Source organism: Apteryx mantelli, chromosome 2 (assembly GCF_036417845.1).
Source record: "Apteryx mantelli isolate bAptMan1 chromosome 2, bAptMan1.hap1, whole genome shotgun sequence".
Lineage (NCBI taxonomy): Eukaryota > Metazoa > Chordata > Aves > Apterygiformes > Apterygidae > Apteryx > Apteryx mantelli.
Window position 1 is genome coordinate 24,614,049 of NC_089979.1, and position 9,441 is coordinate 24,623,489.

Below are 9,441 nucleotides of genomic sequence, written 5' to 3' on the forward strand. Positions count from 1 at the left end.
GCGTGGGGCCCGGGAGCTGCCTGGGAAGGGCTTGATGCACCAAGGGGAGCCCCACCACAGTTGTGGGGGCTCCTCCACAGGGATGGAGGTCTCCTCTCATGCTCTTCCCTGTGGGCTCCACAGGTGGGGAGAATGCGAGTGGCAGATGTCGCCACGAGAGCCAGGGCAGGATGTTGCATGTCTCCGCAGCAGCTCTTGCTGTTGTCCTTTCATGCTGTTTCTCCTCTGCTAGAGCGTGGCTAGCGCTTTGGTTCTTCCTGGTGAAGTTTATGCCTCTTGAGAGCTATGGTTTCAGGTGTCTGTGAACTCAGGCACTGTGAATGATCTTGCTTAGGACTCTTCATATTTGCATGGCTATATGCTGGAGAACTTGGCATGAAGTAAGATATTCACAACCCTGAGAACTTGGCCCCAAGTGGAGGTGTCCCAACAGGACACACTAGGGCCCAACTAGCAGCAGCCTTGAGGCATTTCCTTGGGAGAGCGGGAAGGGAAAGTGCAGGAATGAAGACCCAGAGACTATCCTCAGTCTCTTAACATCTGCATGGCCATGAAGATGTGTCCATGCCTTGGACAAAGTGTGGCAACAAGCTTGCATTATCCCATGTGTCCTGCTCCCTCCTCACTTTTTATTGACTTCCTTCTAGCCCTCCCGCCCGAACTACGTCACTGTTTCTGTTTGGTGCCCCTTTCTCACTGTACACCATCCTCCTCTGCTTCCCTGCACTGCTCTCCTCTGCCCTACATTGAGCTTCCTTACTCTCCTCTCCTGATCTTTCCCTGCTTTCCTCCATTCTCCACTCCTTTCTCTCCTATCTGCCCCTGCTCTGCCACCAGTGGATTTTCCTCTCATTGCAGCGAGAGGTGCCACAGCCTGAGCGGCATATGCACTTAACAGTTAAAGCTCAGTCTATAGTAAATAAAGGGAATTTGGCTTTCTCCCCAGGTTGAATCTAACATCTCTGACCAAGCTCTTCCATCAGCAGCTGTTCTTCATGGACCATGCAGTCATACACTGGACTTTCTTGTCTTTTTCTTTCTGCTTCTCATTTTCCACCAAGAGAGGGCAACTCATGCCTGGGCTTTTGGCACTACTCCCAGTGCGACACATGCATCAGTGAGATAAGGCAGACTGAGCCAGGGCATATGGAGCTGACATCTGTCCTGGCAGGTCCCCATTTGCATGTGGGGAGCTCAGTCCCATCTTGCTCACCAGCTCCTGGAGAGAGATGCTAGGAGAGACAACAACCGGGAGGGAGACATTCAAAGCAAATATGGACTTCAGACTCCCAGTCACAGAGACTAGCTCTCCCTTGGGGAACAAAATAAGGCCAGGGGCTCAAGCACCATCCTGTGACCCTCCACACATTTCTCAGCATGTTCCTTGGTGTGGTTTTGGCCCAGGCCAACTTTCCCAGACACTGCTCAGGCCTGTTTCAAGTTATAGCTTGTGCCAGGGGCTGTTCCCAGCCAGAAGTTTGGATATGACTGTGTGGATGTGAGACACATCATGTCACTTGGCCTAGAGAACAGGATCAGCTGTTGGCTCGGCTCTTTTTCAGTAGAATAGATGTAGAGAGAGGTGCTGGTGGATGAATTATGAAGAAAGAAGGCTACAAAAGAGTATCACTGACAGTGCAGGAATGAAGCAAGTGTTCTGCAAAATCAGTTCCCATGCTACTCCGTCCTGTCTCTCCCCCCTCCCCTCACCCTCTTTTATTTATTACACTTTCACTCCTCATGCCTATCTCCTGGCTTCACGTCCTCCCTCTTGACCATTCCCCTTCCTATCAGGTTCTTTCTGCTGTGGGACCATCACCCCTCCTCCTTTCCCTTCAGCTTCACTTTTCTGGTGCCTCATTTTTGTTACTTCTGCTCCCCTTTGCTGTTCCTATCCTTTCTGCTCTGCACTTATCATTGTGGCTACTTTTTCTTGCCATGACCCAGTTCCTTCCGGAGCCTTACCATTACTTTTTTGTTTCCTTCTGCCCCTTCTGTGCCCTCTTCACTCTTTCCACGCTCCTGTCTGCTATCTCCAATCAGCTGTCCAGCTCCAGTTTCTTCTCTGCCAACTTTTGCCCAACCTTAGTTCCCCAGGCTCTTTCTTTTCTGTTGTGCTGCATTTCATTGTCCTATTTTCCTTCTCTGATGTTGTTCCACTTTCCACATCCCCTCCTTGTGGTCTCCAGTGCTGCTGCTGCATCGCTGCCCTTTCCCACTCCCGCCCCGCTGCTCCCCTCGCTGTTCCTGGCTGTTCGCTTTCTCCTCCCTTTGTCTCTCAGTCTGTCTCTCCACTTCTCTCTTTGTTCTCGGCTTTTTCCTCCACTGGCCTCCTCTTCTCCCAAGGGAAGGTGGTTTCATACTAATGCAGAGCTGCAAGGGTCGAGTGGTCTCAAGAGCAAACTCCATCATTTTGATTTCATTTCTACCTGCTGCTTCTGTGCTTTTTACACATTCTCTAAAATTGATTTGGGTGGCTGCTTTCTGCCTTCATTTGTGTATTATGGGCCTGACTTGAAGTCCTCTGCAGTCAATAGGAGTCTTTCCACTGACTCCTGTGACCTTTCAGACGGCGTTTAACCTGCCTGATGCACACACCCGCATGTTATTACCCACTATTTCATCCCAGGATAGAAATGCACACCAGGATACACTGGTGGTAATAGTAATAAAGTAGCCAGTGCCACTATTTTATCTAGTTATCCTGGCATTAGGGTCCATTGCTCAGGGTGCTCTGTTGATATTTGGGAAGACAATGCCATTGTCCAAGAGCATGCAGTTAATTGCCATGCCAGGGAGATAAGCGGATGAGAGAGCACAAGGAACTGAGAAGATGCAGCAGTCCTAGAGTGTCATGCAGCTCTGCAGTCAGATTAGTATGTGACCTGAAACTATCAAACCATCTTCAGAAGTTTTGGGTTTGACTGGTATCGAGAAAACCATGTGGAATTGGACCTGTGAAATGCAGGTAGAAGTAGTCACCTCACAGGCGAATGTGAGAATTAATCAGGGCGTGTGAAACACTCGGGATCTGGGTGGCAGAACTCTGCAAAAGGCATAAGAATGCCAGCAACAGCAATAGGAACAGTAAAATAATAGCAACAACCAGAAAAGAATAATATCAGGGTTTTAAAAATGATTTTCTTACTGTTTTCTCACCAATAAAAATTGGCCAGGTTTCACTTTATAATTGCATTATAAATATTTTGGAATGATTTTTTATTTCGTATACATTTCTCCAAACTAATGCAATTTGGAGCTTTCTAAACTGCAGTTTTAACAGTTTCATGAATTTCCTTACATTAGAACACACAGTTTTCACATTTTAAAATTTCTTTCTTCATGTGTGTTTGCTATTTTGGAAAAAAAAATCACCAAAAGCAAAATCTGAAACTCAGGAGGTGGCTAAAAGCAAATATCATTTTTCCCTCCGGAAGTCTAATGGAAATTTCTCTCATCATAAGCCTAACATGAGCAGTAGTGTTGAGGGCTAGTGTTAAAATTCATCCCTATTCAAGTGGTTGGGCTATGGCCCAAGCAACACTCATTTTAGCTCTATTTTGTGGGCTTGTATAAGATTTCTTGTGGTGTGTAAGTGGCCTTTGTATAGAGTATCAGTCTGTAGACAGTTCCTCTTACTCTCTTTTACTTACAGCTAGGTTGTGGTTTATTTTAACATGCAAGATCCATTGTATGTTTTTATTTCTGCGAACCAAAATCATTCTCTATTAGGGAGACTGGAAAAAAAATGCAGTCAAAATATGGGCTTCTTCCCTCTTTACCATGAAAAGCTCCTGTATTCAAATCACATAATCAGGGGGTAGGGATTCCTACTGGCAGAGCAGTTACCATAATGCTTTCTGAAATGTCCGCTTAGTCCATATGTGCCGATTTTCATTGAAACAAGCCTCGGTTTTGAAAAGGGGACTTGACTTGTCTGTCAGAGCTCCAAATCTGAGGCATTAAACTCCCATTGCTTTCGACATAAATATTTTTAGCATCTCTGCTTCCTTACCGCAGTGCTCCCGAAAATGTTGTCTTTTGGTGCTCCGTTCTAGAAAGAATTTTCGTTTTCAGAGGGTTGATTTTGACCGCAAGCTGCTTCCCTTTCGTGGATGCGCCTTCCTTGGTGGGAAACGCACCCGCTCCTCTCCCTGCCCGGCTGCCCCTGCCCTCGGCCACAGCACGGGCACCCTCAGAGGAGCAGTTGGCGTGCTGGCACCCTTCTCTGCTGTCTGCCTCTGTACCAGTCAAATATGATTTTTTGCTTAATGCAGGAAATCATCAATTTCTTCTCAGTGCATTCATTTCAGCCTGTCCAGTCTCAGGACTGGTATGCAAACCTCAAAAGTTAATCTGAGCAAGCATTTTAACTGTCAATCCTATGCCATGCGAACTAGCAGGAGGCTGAAGTACTCAGAGCATGCCCACATAAATAGGGCTGCTTTAGGAAAATCTGAATCAGCTCCCATATTGCCGCCCTCCAGGAAAAGTCTGGTTTCACTTTCTGACCGCCCCGTAAGCAGCTTGTGCGTCTATCAGCGCGGCACGGCCAGAGGGCTGCGCCGGCAAGTCCCACACACTTTGTCCCTGTGGACATTTCTGCAGCTCCACAATACAGTGAAGGAATTTCATATTTCTGTTCATTTTGCTTCCATCTTTGTTTCTTAGTCTTCTCACAAGAAAAGTCGGAAAAGTAACAGGGCTAACCCAATGTGACACTGTTGCTTTTTACAGTGTTTTATTTTGTCATGCATCGGTGGCAACGCTGCTTCTCTGCAAGCAATCTGCATTTTTGTCACTGTCTGAGATTGGAACCATATTGTCTCCTTGCTCACAGTTACAGACTTAATATGTGGGCACAAAGTGTGGAGCCACTCCTGCATTCGCTGTGCCTCAAAACGCACCCTGCCATCAGAGAACAAACTGTGGCATAGAAAGCACAAGAAAGTGAGGATGTTTATAATATGAGAATGGTTCTTATTTTGTTCATTCTGGCATAGAAAACTAAAAATATATAGGAAATTGTCTTTTCTGTTTAGGATCAGATTTGCTTTTGAAAAAGTACAACTAACTTTGTAAACATTAAAATAGAAGCAATAAAGATGTGAAATTTCACACAAGGGATCTACAATGTCTGTGTAATTATAAGCATATGGTTACTTTACATGAGGTCTCTGTTATACTTTTATTTACTGGTGCTTTGGGAAAATAGAGGTTCTCAAATTCAGTGTTTATTTACATGTATAGGGAATGTCACAGTCCCCATTAACCTGTCATAATCTGTATTTCTGTTTCAGAGCACCAGCTATATAAACTGAACCACCAGTTTTGCTATCATTTATAATTTGCTCAGCTACACTGCTAACTCAGACAATTTCTGTTGTTTCTGAATAATGTATATCCTGCTGCCAGTTGCAGAACGGGACCGACTTATTGACTCAGTGCCTGAACAGCTCCGCAGAACTCATTTCAGCTGTTGGGGGGCTCAAAAGCAAAAGGCTATTGCTTTGATTCAGTTTTTTCCATTCTGAAGAGTTTGGTGGCACTTTAATTTATTGTATTCTTTTTAATCTGCCGTTCCATAAGCTGTGAATCCAGCCCTGGAGGGTACTTGGCATTTTTTCTTTGGTAGTGAGTATCCACAATTCCTATTTTTGGACACAAAAGGACCTCAGCCTTGGTGGGATCCAGCCCTCTATTTGTGGGCTGAATTTTGCTATTTTTTATCTTTAATACTTAGTGACCATACATCTGTTCCTTGCTTCAGTGCAATGAGTGCAGGAACCAATATATGAGTAGTAACTTCTCATTTTAGAAAAAATGTGAAGTAATTTCCAGGCATTTCTTGCATTTTTCCATTTTACATAAGGTTACTTACACTTCTGATAAGTTATATTTAACTGTGGAGCTTTTCATTTTGTTTTGTGAAGATCCCCGGCAAGGCTTCCAGCTTTGGCTTCGCTCAGGCGAGTGCTATGAAATGATGTTCGCTGTCCTGCGTGATCCCAACCACATATTGTGCCTACAGAATAACAGGGACATACAACACATTTCTTTTTAAAAAAGATGAGGGAGTCCTTCCAAAGAACTGCATCATCACAGTTTGGTCTAGCAGCGCAAAGGAATTTATTTGCATTCTTTGATTTTTTTACAATCCTTTTCTCGCTCCTCTAGTTTGCCCTGCTTCTCTCTCGTCTCTTCAGCACTGCAGAGGCATTTTGAGCACAGCAACTGAGTTTTCACGCAGGCCCTGCCTATGCTGAGACTTCAAGACATCTCACTTATTGTCCTGGGACCAGACGGCAGCAGTCGGCATGCAGGAGAGGAACTTGCCTGGGAGCCCGAAGATGTGGGTACCAATCTCATCGGTGAGCATGCTACCTCCGCAGTTTCACTCCATCCCTCTGTGCCACTATTTCCACTTCATTCCTTGTTTCAATTTCCAGTTCTTCAGGACAGGGGCTGGTTCCCACCATACCACTGCTATTTAATTTTGTTCTGGTAGGGAAAATTTGATTTTTCCTTACATTCGCTCAGCTGGAAGCAGTCCACCAGCACCAGCTCTGCTGAGCCCCCTGCGTGCTGTTCGCTGCCTTCCTGGGCAGGAACCTCAGCGATGGTCAGCAGCAGTTTCCACGAGGACCAGAAGCATGGTAAGAAATACCGTTTGCAGCCACGTAGGGGACAGAACAAGTCTGGCTGTACCCAGACCCAGAGCAGAGCATGCCAACCAAGCAGCCCCCCGCAAAGGTCTCAAAGGAGACCTACTCCTGGCAGGTGCCTGGTTCAAGTGCAAAATTCATGTTGACCCTTGTAAAGCTTTTAGTGTCAGAAGGAGCCATGCTGCGGTGGACACTGCGTGGTCCCTCAGCAGGGGCCATGCCTGTTCTGCAGCACTTGCACCCCAAGAGGGGAAGGGAAGGCGCAAGGGAAGTATGATGGTGACATCTGTCCTGTTAATTCCACTTTTTTTCCTGTTTTGTATTTTGGTGGGTTTACGGTGAAGAGAGTGAACTGCCAAGGGGAAGAGAATTGGGATCGAGGAAGGAGAGGAGAAGACAGAGTGCACAGGGCTTGGCTGGCAGTGTTTTTAAATCAAAAGGTTAGCCATCAGCTGGATTTTCCCTGCTGTTGAGAAGATTAGTAAATAGATGGATGCCCTGGGTGAAATCAACTCCATCTCAGAAAACATTCCCACAAGCTTAAAATGCTCCTTTGCCTTTGCCTTCCTCTTTTTTTTTTTTTTAAGATGTTTCCAAAAATAAAGCCATTTTTCTCCTCCCCGATACAGAGTGAGAGACCGACACAACCTGGAAAAGCTGCTGACTCTGCCTGGGGAAACATCCAGCCTGCCTGTCGGAGGGGCAGCCTGCAGCGCGGCCCCACCATGCCCTGCCTGCTGCAAAGCGTTTTCCTCGCGCCGAGGTGAGGGGTGTCCCATCCTGCGCCAGGCGCAGTGTCCCCATTCTGCCTCAGTCCCAAATTAATTTGGTTATTTAGCTGAGTTAAAGATGATGAAACAAGTAGTAAGATGTTATTATTAGAGGCTTCCTATTAAACTATCGCTATAAATGCTGGCACAGGGAGGATACGGCTTCCTCGAGTTAAGCATGTTAACAGCTAATGTTTCCTTAAACATTGTCCGCAAAATGCACTGGCTGACCAAAATGTTTATCAGCGCTACCTCTTATGAAACCAGACCAGTTTATTTTAAGTTACTCTGACTGCTTTGTATTTAGTGCAGTAATGTGGTTACCTTTTACATAAAACTGCATCGTTAAATAGATTCCCCAAATGAATTTCAACACCACAAAGGCAATTTTAATACAAAAGAATGCCAAGGCTCAAAGGGAAGTCAGAGAACAGCAAAAATTTCTATCCAATAACATATTTCGATTTCTGTGCAGTTTAATCTTAATTCTGGATTCCCTTGCTTGCAATGCGTGTTCTGGGATTAATTAAATCAGCCAGTCTGATCTGTGAGCTACCGATACCTCCTCTCAGCCTTAATTCTTTCTTAATGTAGGATCTTTTTCTATATATAGGAGCACTGGTAGCAAGCCAGAAAAATGCCAGCGTGCCGTAGCACAGTTCTGGAACCAGCGTAAGAACAAAGAGCTGGAAACCAGAACTGTGTGTTGGGGCCGCCACTCCTCCTCGCCCATGCCAGCACCGCGCTGGCACAGGCACTTGCGCTCCCGCTCCTCCTACCACCACGTGCGGCTGCTGCTATGGCCAAATGCCAGCGAGGCAGGAGGGAAAGGTGAATGGCAGTGAACTAAAAGTATTAGTCCCTTTAAAAACAGAAAAAGAGGGCACTGCTTTTATCCTTGGCATTTTATCAATGTCAATCAAACAGCAAGAGAGTCCTCTAGAAAAGCCAGACTGAAACCAGACAGTGTAGATAACAGTGCACGTACTCACAGCAGATGAAATAAAGAGTACATGTGCTATACTTTGGGAGGTGCTGGTTTGCCTCTGAATTTCCAAAGTCTAGAAAGATTTATTCATTTTGGGCCTGAGCCCAAAACCATCTGAAGGCAAGGGGAGTCTTGGATGGGGCTGAGGTTAGACCTTTTTATGGCAGTGGTGTTCTACAGTTATCAGAAAATAGCTGCTTCTGCTCAGCCCACATCTCCTTCACATGTGGAAACGTGCAAATGTTGCTCTCGCTAATGTTAATGGGAATTATGGTTGCAGTTTAACTTCCTCGAATGCCAATGTATCCCACAGGTAATGGCCCATGTGCGGGTATAAGAATTAGTTCTTAAAGCTGCACACATTTCTCCTCTTTATAAAAGAAGACCAGGCACTCCATAACTACTAAGAACAGGCTGTCTGAAAGGTGTTTTATTAACTAAAGTTTGGAAAGAAAATGAAACTGAAAAGAATACGACTGCATATTAAACTACATGAAGTGGTCATGACAACTGGGGATCTCTGTATCATAAAATTTTAACAGCTGGATGCAATCAATGGGGATTTTCCATTTTTCTTTTTTGTTAAGCTTAAGAAAGAAAGAAAAAAAAGAAAAGATTCATTTTATTCAAGCAAGCTCTTTATTCAGTTCAGCTTTCTTTGCTGAATATCAGAAGTTGTCTTTACTTCTCTATAAATCTAAATATTGCCTGTGTTCTTACAGAGTAGTCCAGTTTCAGGGACAGGGGTTCTACAGCAGTCGGTGTTCAATATCCACAATAGCTGCATTAGAAGAAATGGAAACCAGAGAAATATGCGTTACAGGGAAACTTTTCCTGCATGAATATAACTTTCAGATCTTACTGTTTAATTAATTGACATAGAATTTTGCTCCAACTTTTTGTGAAGTTTAATTTGTGCCTGAAATCCCACAGCATTTCTGCAGCAAAAGAATTAGGTTCCAAGGCAAGTCAATAGAAACACTTTACTGTTTGGAAGTACATCTTCTATTTCATCACA